Raw genomic sequence first — 13,697 nt, forward strand, 5'->3', positions numbered from 1 at the left:
ACAGGATATATACACAGTGTACATACACAGGATATATACACAGTGTATACCAAAACAAACAAACCTGTTGCTGTCCAGTCGATTCTGACTCATAGTAACACTATAGGACAGAGCAGAACTGCCCCATAGGGTTTCCAAGGAGTGGCTGGTAGATTCGAACTGCCAACCTTTTGGTTAGCAGCTGTAGCTCACTGTAGCTCTTAACCACTGCGCCACCGGAGCTCCACACTGTGCATATATACTGTACAGAAAGTGAAGCTTCCCTACCTCCCAATGGAAAAAACATCTGGGACAAACCCCAGGGTTTCCAAGGCTGTTAACTCCTTTTTAAAATTAATTATATGTAAAATCATTACACATAATAATGTCATTGTATAATATGACATATTATTATGTATAACAACTAATATATCAGGCAATATTTACAAAATTTCCAAGTTGTTTAGACACTATAAGGAAACAAAAGAGGTAGAAGGTAGCTCAGATTTATTATTTTATATAGATATATAACATAATCATTTTGGGCTTTTCCAAGTATGTCCCTAAATTATTTTTAAATTTCTACTGGACACAAGAAAAGACTACATGTACAATTTTTCCAATACTTTTTTTTTTCTTTTCTAAAAAGATCTCCCCACCCCTCTTGTTGGCTAAAGTATTTCCAAAAGCATTTCACTAGTCTTGGTTCCTCATTCATAACATGAGAATAACTGAGTTCCTCTCTGTTATTTTCCAGGACTCAATGCTTACTATTTGGATTTTATTACTAAGTTGTCCCAGAGGTAATTCCGATTTCTATTTTACCAGACCGGAAGTTATTCATTCACTCTTGCATGAAGAATTTACTGAGAACCTACTATATGTCAAGCACAATTCACTGACAAGATGTCTGGCTAAGACAGCTCATTCTGATCAATTAATCATATTAAACAGAACTGCTTGTCTTCCCTTCCAAATGCTACCCTGTAACAAATCTTCCCTGTCTGCTGTCATGTTAACAAGCTCCAAAGCAAGAAAACTCAGTCTCTTTTGACTCTTTACTACTATTTCCTATCAAGTTGTGGATCTCTCACAGAATCACGGGCCAGACAGGCCTTGAAGAGATTATCTATGGGCACCTCACTTTTACAAATTCAGAAATGTTCAAGCCACTCTGTCACAGTCTACTTCTAAATAATAGCAGATTTAAGCCTGAACTCAGGCTTCCTAACTCCCAGATCAGTTTTCAACAACAGAATAGAATATAAAATTGTGGTAGTCCTTTCAGGAATACTCTAGGAAAGAAAATCCCTCAGGCACATCCCTGAGAAAACTTCTAAGGCAGAATGCGACAGTCTATGACTATGGAACATAACTTTGTGATGCTAATTAAGATACGTTACACACTTAGGAAACATAACTAATCTACCCTTTTACAGATCATATGGCAAGTTTATATATGCAGGGACATGGGGTTCTGCAGAGAAATCACTAGAATGTAGCTGTGTACTGATCACAGACTCGTTGGTTAATGTAAGAACGTCATCTCTAAAAGCAGATTTTTAGCAACACTAAGGCCAGGCTGAAGGAGCCTGGTTAGTGCTTGGCTGTTAACCAAAAGTCTGACTATTCGAATTCACCCAGAAGCTCCGCGGGAGAAAAACCTGGAGGTCTGCTTCCATGAAGAAAAAACCTGGAGGTCTGCTTCCATGAAGATTACAGCCGAGAAAAACTGCCTGGGGCAGTTCTACTCTACAAAGCCAGTTACCTTCTACTTCTTTTGTTTCTTTATAATATCTAAGCAACTTGGAAGCTTTGTAAATATTGTCTGACATATTAGTTATTATACATAATAATATGTCATATCGTATGATAGATCACTAATTTTAAAAAGGAGTTAACAAGCTATTTAAGAACGCCTAAACTGATTTTAAAATACATTAAAGCCAGTATATAAATCATATTAATCCATCTCTTCTTAAATTGAATCAGCAGATTTTGGCTCAATATCTTACCATATTAAAACAAAAGAGCAAAATAGTTTTGATTAAAAGTCCACAAATACCATTAAATTGTAGCAGTCAGTTAAATTTAATTAGAGTAGTCACAAACTTATCAATAAAAATGAAGCATCTTTAAACCCCAAATCTAAATTAAAATATGACATGCATATATTTAACTATTATAAAATAATCAGTAGCATAGAAACTCACCACTTGTCTGAAAGGTTGGTGTACTGTGGTGGCTTAGGTGCTGCAGTGATGCTAGAAGCTATGCCTCTGGTATTTCAAATACCAGCAAAGTCACCCGTGGGGGACAGATTTCAGAAGAGCTTCCAGACTACGACAGACTAGGAAGAAGGATATGCTGATCTACTTTTAAAACTGTTGGCAAGTGCAACTCTTCAGACAAAACTTGGACTAGACTGTGGGACATAAAATGAAATGATACTCATGAAGAGTGTGCTTCCGAGCTCAAGTAGATACTTGAGACTAAATGGGCAGCTTCTGTCCAGAGGTGAGATGGGAAGGCAGAGAGGATTAGGAGCTGGTTGAATGGACATGGGAAATCAGGGGTGGAAAGGAGGAGTGTGCTATCACAGTATAGGGAGAGCAAATAGGGTCACATAACAATGTATGTATAAATTTTTGTATAAGAGACTAACTTGAAATGTAAACTTTCACTTAAACTACAACAATAAACAAAACAAAACAAAAAATACGTTGGCAAGTGAAAAACTTATGAACAGCTGTGGAACATCATCTGATATAGTGCCAGAAGATGAGCTCCTCAGGCTGGAAGGCACTCCAAAGACGACCGGGGAAGAGCTGCCTCCTCAAAGGAGAGTTGACCTTAATGATATAGATGAAGTCAAGCTTTTGGAACCCTTCATTGGCTGAAGTGGCACAACTCAAAATGAGAAGAAACAGCTGAAAATAGCCATTAATAAAAGGAATGTGGAATGTATGAATTAAGAATCTAGGAAAATTGGAAGTTGTCAAAAATGAAATGCAACGTTTGAAGATAGGTATCTATAGCATTAGTGAGCTGAAATGGACTGGTGTTGGTAATTTTGAATCGGACAATCACATGGTCTACCATGCAGGGAATGACAAATTGAAGAGGCCTGGCATCACATCCATTGTCTAAAAGAATATTTCAAGATCTATACTGAAGTACAACGCTATCAGTGATAGGATACTATTCATACATGAACAAGGAAGACGAGTTAAAACGACTGTTACTCAAATTTACACACCAACCACCAATGCCAAAGATGAAGAAATTGAAGACTTTCACCAACTTCTGCAATCTGAAATAGATCAAACATGCAATCAAGATATGGTGATAATTACTGGTGGTTGGAATGTGAAAGTTAAAAACAAAGAAGAACGAGTAGTGGGAAATTATGGCCTTGACGCTGGAGATCACATGATAGAATTTTGCAAGACCAATGACCTATTCATTGGAAATTATTCCTTTTTTCAACCACATAAACAGTGACTACACATGTAGACCTCAGCAGATGGAATAAACAGAAATCAAATCAACTACACTTGTGGAAAGAGACAATGGAGAAGCTCAAAATCATTCAGTCAGGAACAAGGCCAGAAGCTGACAGTAGAACAGACCATCAATTGCTCATATGCAAGTTCAAGTTGAAGCTGAATTAAACAAGTTCACGAGAGCCAAGTACGACATTAAGTATATCCCACCTGAGTTTACAGACCATCTCAAGAACAGATTTGACACACTGAACACTGTCTTAGTCATCTAGTGTTGCTAACAGAAATACCACAAGTGGATGGCTTTAACAGAGAGAAGTTTATTCTCTCATAGTCTAGTAGGTTACAAGTCCAAATTCAGGGTGTCAGCTCCAGGGGACGGCTTTTTCTGTCGGCTCTGGAGAAAGGCCCCTGTCATCAGTCTTCCTTCGTTCTGGGAGTATTTCAGTGCAGGACACTCAAGTCCAAAGGACGCGCTCTGCTCCCAGTACTGCTTTCTTGGTGGTATGAGGTCCCCATGTGTCTCTGCTTGCTTCTCTCTTTTGTATCTCAAAAGAGATTGGCTTAAGACACTAATCTTGTAGACCTCATGAGTATAACTGCTGCTAATCCATCTAACTACATCATAGTGATAGAGTTTACAACACATAAGGAAATCACATCAGATTACAAAATGGTACACAATCATACAATACTGTGAATCACGACCTAGCCAAGTTGACAGGTATTTTGGGGGGACACAATTCAACCCATGACAAACACTAAATGACCAAAGACCAGACAAACTGTGGGGTGACATTATGAACATCATACACAAAGAACGCAAAAGTCATTAAAAAGACAGGAAAGAAAGAAAAGACCAAAAAGGATGTTAGAAGAGACTCTGAAACTTGCTCTTGAAAGGTGAGTAGCTAAAGTGACCAGAAGAAATGATGAAAAAAAACAGCTGAACAGAAGATTTCAAAGGGTGGCTCGAGAAGACAAAGTAAAATATTATAATGAAAAGCGCAAAGACCTGGAGTTTGAAAACCAAGACAGAAGAACATACTCTGCATTCCTCAAGCTGAAAGAACTGAAAAAAAACTTCAAGCCTTGAGTTGCAACAGTGAAAGATTCTACGGGCAAAATACTGAATGATACAGGAAGCATCAAAAGAAGATGGAAGGAATACAAGAGTCACTGTACCAAAATGAATTGGTCAATGTTCAATCATTTCAGGACGAGGCAGCATATGATAAAGAACTGATGGTACTGAAAGAAGAAGTCCAAGCTGCACTGAAGGCATTGGTGAAAAACAAGGGTCCAGGAATTGACGGAATACCAATTGAGATGTTTCAACAAACAGATGCAACACCGGGAGTGCTCACTCATCTATGCCAAGAAATTTGGAAGACAGCTACCTGGCCAACCGACTGGAAGAGATCCATATTTGTGCTCATTCCAAAGAAAGGTGATCCAACAGAATGAGAAATTATCCAACAATATCATTAATATCACACACAAGTAAAATTTTGTGGAAGATCATTCAAAAATGGTTGCAGTAGTCCATCAACAGGGAACTGCCAGAAATTCAAGCTAGATTCAGAAGAGTATGTGGACAGAGGGATATCACTGCTGATGTCAGATGGATCTTGGCTGAAAGCAGAGAATACCAGAAAGATGTTTACCTGTGTTTTATTGACTATGCAAAGGCATTCGACTGTGTAGCTCTTAACAAATTATGGATAACGTTGCAGAATACGAATTCCAGAAACAATTGTGCTCATGTGGAACCTGTACATAGACCAAGAGACAGTCGTTCAAACAGAACAAGGGGATACTGCATTGTTCAAAATCAGGAAAGGTGTGAGTCAGGGTTGTATCCTTTCACCATAAGTACTCAATCTGTATGCTGAGCAAATAATCCGAGAAGCCGGACTACATAAAGAAGGAGGCATCAGGATTGGAGGAAGACTCATTAACAACCTGTGATACGCAGACGACACAACCTTGCTCGCTAAAAGTGAAGAGGACTTGAAGTACTTACTGATGAAGCTCAAAGACTACAGCCTTCAATATGGATTATACCTCAGCATAAAGAAAACAAAAATCCTCACAACTGGACCAATAAGCAACATCATGATAAAACAGAGAAAAGACGAAGTTGTCAAGGACTTCATTTTGCTTGGATCCTCAATCAACACCCAAAGAAGTGGCAGTTAAGAAATTAAAGAACATACTTCATGGGGCAAATGTGCTGCAAAAGACCTCCTCAAAGTGTTAAAATGCAAAAATATCACTTTCAGGGCTAAGGTGCACCTGACCCAAGCCATGGTATTTTCAATATCCTCATATGCATGCAAAAGCTGGAAAATGAATCAGGAAGACCAAAGAAGAACTGACGCATTTGAATTATGGTGTTGGCAAAGAATATTGACTATACCATGTACTGCCACAAGAACAAACAAATCTGTCTTGGAAGAAGTACAGCCAGAATACCCCTTAGAAGCGAGCATGGCAAGACTTCATTTCATGTACTTTGGACATGTTATTAGGAGGGACCAGTCCCTGGAGAAGTACATCATGCTTAGTAAAGTAGAGGGGCAGTAAAAAAGAGGAAGACCTTCAACAAGATGGACTGACATAGTAGCTACAACAATGGCCTCAAATACAGCAACGCTTGTGAGGATGGCGCAGTTCCGTGTAGTGTTTCACTCTGTTGTACACAGGGTCACTATGAGTCAGAACCAACTCGACAGTACCTAACAACAGCAACATACATACTTCACTGTTTTTGCTCTTCTAGAAAACCCAGTCCTTAACATTTCTGAACCTGTTTATTATCCCTACCCTCTAATACAGAGTAGAACTGTCCCATAGGGTTTCCAAGGAGCGGCTAGTGGATTCAAACTGCCAACCTTTTTTGTTAATAGCCAAGGTCTTAACCACTGCACCACCAGGGCTTCAGGATAATATCTACCACCAATATTTACTATAGTTACTGTGGAAATTAAATAATGTATGCAAAGATTCTGGCAAAAGTAGACATTCAAATATTACAACATACAGTTTGAAATTTATAAAAAATTGGGTGATATCCTCAATGCCAGAAGACATGGCTTTACGAAACAGGAACAGAAAGCCAAAGAAGAGATCATGCTGAAGTGAAAAACAAGGATGAGATGAAAAAGGAAATGGGTGAGATCAAGGATTGCCAAGATAATTAACTGCAGAATTAAAATACTCACAAGATGAAAAATATTTTTTAGTAGCTAATAGAGGGCATAAAGAACAGAACTATCACTGTGGCTATGGAGGTCAAACTCAACAACCTCTCTTGGAATGCAAAGTAAAATGACAAAGAGATGAAAATGTTGAGCAAAAAAGGATAGAAAGGGTGAATGGAGATCTAATCTAAAAACTATACACATTCCTGAGGAACCAGAATAGAAAGAAAAACCAAAGGCACAAATGAAAAAATCTCAAAAAAGCTGAAATAAAATTCAGGTATTATGACTGAATAAATTTGAAGCTTTTGTTTAAATATCTGTATAATACATGCATCCATATACTCAAAGATATTAGAAGTCATGTTGACAGTATTTTTCTTATCCAACCTTCACTTAAGCTAATTTGGCAAATTAGCCAACCCTCCCTATTCCTTCTATAAATGACTGAACAGTCACCACTAGTTAAGCTTATTTTTTACCAAATCAGTACATTTCTGCTCCCATCAACTTACCAAGAATTCACTGTTTGTTCCCAAACATGTTTATGTACTTGTTATCATAATTACATAATTTAATTAAATATTTCATAAAGCGATGAAGTTATGAATGTGAAAAGAGAGCCGCTGTTTCTATGAAAATGCAGTTGAACGCTTAGAAAACCTAAGGCAAGTTGTCAAAAAAAAGGAAAAAAAAAAACCTGCTGTCAAAATAGCTGGAAACCAAAAGAAACAAATCCATTGCCATCGAGTCAATTTCGACTCAGCGACACTATAGGACAAAGTTGAACTGTCCCATAGGGTTTCCAAGGCTGTAAATCTTTACAGGAGCAGACTGCTGCATCTGTCTCCTGCAGAGCAGCTGGTGGGTTCGAACCACTGACCTTTCAGTTAGTAGCCGAGCATTTTAACCAATGCACCACGAGGGCTCCTTCATGTATAGGTGAATCAACTGTAACAGACTAGGGGGACAAATCATACAAATCTAGAAGGATCCCGTACTCAGAATGCTTTACATCTATGTTTTTTAAAACAAAATAGAATATTTAATGTAAAAATGCATCATTTTACTCCTCTCATTAATCAGTATCTTTATTAAATTGAACACCGCCAGTTCTAATCACGCTCAGTAAGAGAACTTTTATGTACATCGTAACAGACATTCTCCATGGTCCGTTGGATTATGGGTGATTTTTATAATAACCAATAACATTTTTGAATATTTATATGCTATGCACTATGCTAAACATATTATCGCATTTAAACCTCATAACAAAACTATCAGATTGGTACTACTATCTCTATTTGACAGATAAGGAAAGTGAGGCTTAGAGAGGTTAGACAGTAGAGTCAGGATTCAAATATAGGTCTGACTCCCAAGTTCATACTCTTAGCTACTATACTACTTCTATTTTCTTCTTTATCTATTCTATATTTTAATCTTTTTACAGTAAATATCAGTTAATGTGTAGGTTTTATTAATTTAGTTCAATTGTTGCTTCCTCTTTCAAGGACTTCTGTAAGTGCCCTCCCCACTACGGTACATAGCACGTACTTGCTAAATAATAATGACGTTACTTAGATAAAGCAAACCCAAGTTTCTCACTGCTCTTACAAAGACGGGCAACAGGGTATGGTTAAGTGCACAGATCCTAGAATCAGATTACCCCCCCCCCCAAAAAAAACACCAAACCCACTGCCATCGAGTTGATTCCAACTCATAGCGACCCTATAGGGCTGTAATCGTTACAGAAGCAGACTGCCATATCTTTCTCCCACGGAAGGGCCGGTGGGTTCAAACCGACAACATTTTGGTAGCAGCTGAGCACTTAACTACTGTGCCACCAGGGCTCCTAGAGTCAGATTGCCTACATTCGAATCCCAGCTCTAGCATGCACAAATTGTGAGAATTTAGACCAGTTATTTATTGTCTCTGTGCTTCAGTTCCCTCAAGTGTAACATGGGTATGTTAACAGTAACTAATTCATTAGGTTGTTATAGAGATTAAATTAATATATTTAAAGTAGTACTTAAATCTGTGCCGAGAATATAGAAAATGATGTTTAAGTTTGCTAAATAAAATAATACCATGAGGAAGAAACAAGAAACAAAGAAAATTCAACCAGTTAATTCAGAAAAAAACTTTTGTAGATCAACAGTGATCTGGCAAGCATCACCCCTTAAGTAATCTCAGAACATTATAAAAGATCCCTTCAGGACCACAAAAGCAAGAGCAACAAAAGACAAAGTAGATAACCAACCAGACCTCATAAAAATTGAATATTTTAGTTCATCAAAGCACTTCATCAATAAAATGGAGAGATAATCTACAGATTGGGAGAAAATTTTAGGGAGCCATATATGTGATAAGGGTCTAATATTCAAAATATATACATAAAAAAACTCCTACAACTCAACAACAAAAAAAAATCAAGAAATGGACAAAAGACTTGAACAGACATTTCACTAAAGAGGATATTCAAATGGCCAACAGATACATGAAAAGATGCTTAAAGTCATTAGTCATTAAACCCAAACTAAACTCGTTGCCATCAAGTCGATTCCAACTGATAGCGACCCTACAGGACAGAGCAGAACTGCCCCACAGGGTTTCCAAGGAGCAGCTGGTGGATTCGAACTGCAGATCTTTTGGTTAGCAGCCATAACTCACTGTAGCTCTTAACCACTGTGCCACCAGGGCTCCATAAATCAGAGAGATGCAAATCAAAACCACAATGAGATACTACCTCAAGCCTAGTAGAACGGTAATGATCAAAAAAACAGGAAACAAGGGGTGTCGGAGAGGATGCGGAGAAACTGGAACCCTCATCCACTGCTGGTGGAAATGCAAAATGGTATAGCTGCTGTGGAAGAGTTTGGAGGTTCCTCAAAAGATTGAATTCAACTGTGTACGTGTGGGTGTATATAGGTAATCTCACACAACACTTGAGAATAAGGGAAAAGATATTTTATCTGCATATATATGGTTCACCCTAATTTACAAAAGAGATGTATGCTTGGAAAAACCTCAGCTAAACTGTTTTATAAATTAAATCATTTTTTAAATGAGAGAACATGTTACTGAGGGAAATCCTTTTATGAACCTTTCTTTAAAATAATCACCTACTAAATGCAGGTTCCGCTACCCTGCTGTCAGTTTGTCATACTCTGGTGGCTTGTATGTTGCTGCGATGCTGGAAGTGAAGCCACCAGTATTTCAAACACCAGCAAGGTCACCCATGGTGAACAGGTTTCAGCAGTTTTCAGACTAAGACTAGGAAGAGAGGCCTGGCAATCTACTTCTGAAAATTAGCCAATGAAAACCCTATGGATCACAAGAGAATACTCTCCAATATAGTACTGGAAGATGAGCTCCCTAAATTGAAAAGCCCTATACAATGGCTGCAACAATGGACTCAAACATACCAATGATCATGAAAATGGAGCAGGAACAGGTAACATTTCATTATGCTGTGTATAGGGTCGCCATGAGTCAGAGTCAACTTGATGGCAACTAACAACAACAAATGTGGGTTAATTAATTAGTTGGGAAATAAATTCAATTTTATATAATATATATTTGATTTTATACATGGCTTTATAAAATGAGACTCACCTCTAAATGTAATCAACACTCCTTGCTATCAGAAATTCAGAAATTGATTCTTTATGCACTGATGTTTACTATCTTAATCACTATGAAATGAAAACATGGAATGAAGTTTAAAATTTATAATTTTTGAATTTTACATATAATAGAATTAGGACTAGAATTCAGATCTTCTGACTCTCTATCCAATACTTCTTCCATCACACCAGAATATATAATTGTCTCAAAATACTGTTCCAGTAAATCTACTCTTCCTTTATACTTCTGGCTATCCCTGTACAACAAACGTTGGCTAAGAAAAGCTAACAAGAAACACTCCTTTGAGAGTACAGGAAAAGACAGACACTGAGTTTTTTCCCACTTTTCTTAAGCCAGGATTTGTTACTATCGTTTTTAATTCATAACACGAGATACCTTGAATTCATCATCAAAAATCTTAGAAATCCAGAAAATCAGATTCTGATTAACATAGTTGCATAGCATATTTCACAATTCCTGGGATTTTGGTCATCTATAAATTAACAAAAGATTGCTAACACTGAAATTCAAAAGTTAGCCTGACGAGGATCACCAATGGATGCTACAACTATGAAGTGAAAGATTATTGGGAAACAGGATAAAGACAGCACTAATCTATCGTGCCACAGATTACTTACTGATTGCAGAGGAGAAAATATAACTTAACCCCTTTAATCAAGTGGTCAAACTTACCATCAGAAAGTCTCCTCGTGGGATGCAATACAAAGTATGCAGCACAGCATCACCTAGGTATTTTTGCCAAAAATGTTTAACCTGAAACTAACCAACCCCTTAAACTTAGCTTACAATTTACAGCTAATATGGGGGGGAGGGGAATAAAGGAACAAGCTAAATGATAACATGAAGGGAAAAAAACTCAGATAAATCCAGAATGCTAAGTCATTTTATAAAACAACTGGCTTGATCACTTCAAAAATTCAGTATCATTTTGAAATGGGGGGAAGGATGAAGCTGTTCTAGAATTAGAAGAGATTTAACAACCAAACGTTTTGGGGGGGAAGGGGGTGTAAAAGCCATAAAAGACTTTTCAGGATAAATGGTGAAATTTAACTATGGAGGGGTATGTGGTTACACCAAGGAATTATCACACCCAAGAAAATTAACAGTAATGGTATTTTGGCAATGTAAGAAAATGCCCTTATCTTTAAGAGATGCATGCTGATACGTTTAGAAGTGAGATGTCATAATGTCTACAATTTAAATTTCAAAAGGCTCAACCAAAAATAATAAATACACATCTACAGATAAAGCAAACATAGCAAAATATCAACAAATGCTGAATCTAGAAGGTCATCATATGGGTGTTCACCATGGTATTTTTTCCAATTTTCTGTATGATTGAAATTGTTTCATAATAAAACTTTAGAGCAGGGGGAGCCTAAAGAGGTCCAATTCTATAGGGGAAAAAATCAATCTGAAACCAAACCTGTGAGAGATGTCAAGTACCAAACACGACTTCATTTTAATACAGCACCTATTAAATATAGTCTACTTCCTTGGTAGCAATTAGATAAACTAGAAACGAAAGCTCCACCTAAAACACAGCTTAGAAGATTCAGTCTACAATGTAATCCAATTATTTGATAAGCTTTAACAGCTAGCTCTTTCAAAACAGACACACAGTGTGACCACATAACCATTCTATAAAGATATCACATTCAACACAACAATATTCAACATGTTTATATTTTAACCAATAACAAATCAATCTGTAAACCATCCACCTGTTAACTTTATAATTTGACCTTTTCTCTACAGACATTTCAAAGACATTTAACTATAAATTTTCTTCAGCCTGACAGTACACTAGAGAAAATTATAGAGTACTATAATTGGGTATCAAAAGATTTATTAAACTTTTGCAACTATGCCTGCAACTTCAATTACCTAAGGGAATTTATCAGTATTTTCTTCTGTAAAGAGCTCTGGCACTTTACTTTTTCAGTAACTGAAAAAAATAGTACAGGCCGGCTGCCAGGGGTGGGAGGGAGAGGGAAAGGGGAAGTTATTGCGTAGGAGGTACTGAGTTTATGTTAATGGTGGTGGAATAATTCGGAAAAGGATAGTGATAATGGTTGCACAGCATGGAGAATGTAATCAATGTCACTGAATTAGACACGTAAAAAGCTGTTCAACTGGCACATGTTTTGTTATGTATATTTTACCACAATCAAAAAAACTGCAAGTCAAAATACTAAAATGAGAATTCTCACTTTGCCTGTAAACATGTCACTACATACAAATAAAAAAAAATCAAACCATCAAGATAACTTTCTACAATATTCTATACGTGAATTATTGACACTGTACTCAAATACTGCAAAACAGTGCACAAACTATTAAGTGTGGAGCCATTGCCACATAATCTAGCTAAAATTTTGCAATAAGGAAATCTCAACCTACTGCGAGTTTCCTGTATACATCAAGAACTGCAAAAGTAAAATTGTAACTTTTCAGGAAACACACATTTTCACAAATTACGTTTCTTCTTTTTGTAAGAGGGGAATTTTTTTTCTGTGCAGCTCTACTACATAAAAGGTAAAGGTGCTGATTATCACTTTTTCAAAAAAAAATTTTTTTAAGTCCAGAAAACTATTTGGCTATTTGGAAGCAAAACACATGGAGCAGCCTATGTCAGCGGAAAGTAAACTGTATCTACCTATGTGTTTAGCATTTATCCCCGGAAGAAACTGTCCAGCTATTATTTTTTTTTTTTTTTTGCAAGATGGACAAATACAGTCCTACAGAAAGACATCTGCATATTCGAATCAAGGCTTCCTCGATTACTAGCTGCACAACCTTGCAAAAATTCGTTAATCTCTCTGAACTTCAATTTTTTATCTGTAAAATAGAGAAAAACGTACTCACTTCATTGGGCTGGCAAGATGACATGAAATACTGCATGTCAATAACCGGGCGCACAGCTGATGCTAGCTAAATGCTCCATAAAGGGCAACAATCCTAATCAATAGATTACCACCACGAGACAGTGCAGAGACAAGCACTTTTTCGATTACTGTATGCAAAATTTCTGCTTCTCCCAGGGACCAGCCGCAATCTTCCTTCTACAATCCCTGCAGAGTATGTGTGTGACAGCCACACGACCCCAGCCGCCTGCTTCACACGACAGGGCTTCAGGACAGGATTCAGAGGCCTGTCCCCCAGGAACGACGGAATCACCGGAGCAATCCCGAAACCGGGAGCTGCGAACAAGCCGGCGGCGCACCCCCACCCCCTCCACCAGACACACAAAGACACACACACACACACACACGCACACACACACACGCACACACACAGAGGCACGTACCGGTCCGCTCCGCGGGGACGTCTGGAGCCGCAGGCCCGAGGAGGGGCC

This window comes from Trichechus manatus, unplaced genomic scaffold (assembly GCF_000243295.1).
Source record: "Trichechus manatus latirostris isolate Lorelei unplaced genomic scaffold, TriManLat1.0 scaffold00179, whole genome shotgun sequence".
In the NCBI taxonomy this organism is placed as follows: Eukaryota; Metazoa; Chordata; class Mammalia; order Sirenia; family Trichechidae; genus Trichechus; species Trichechus manatus.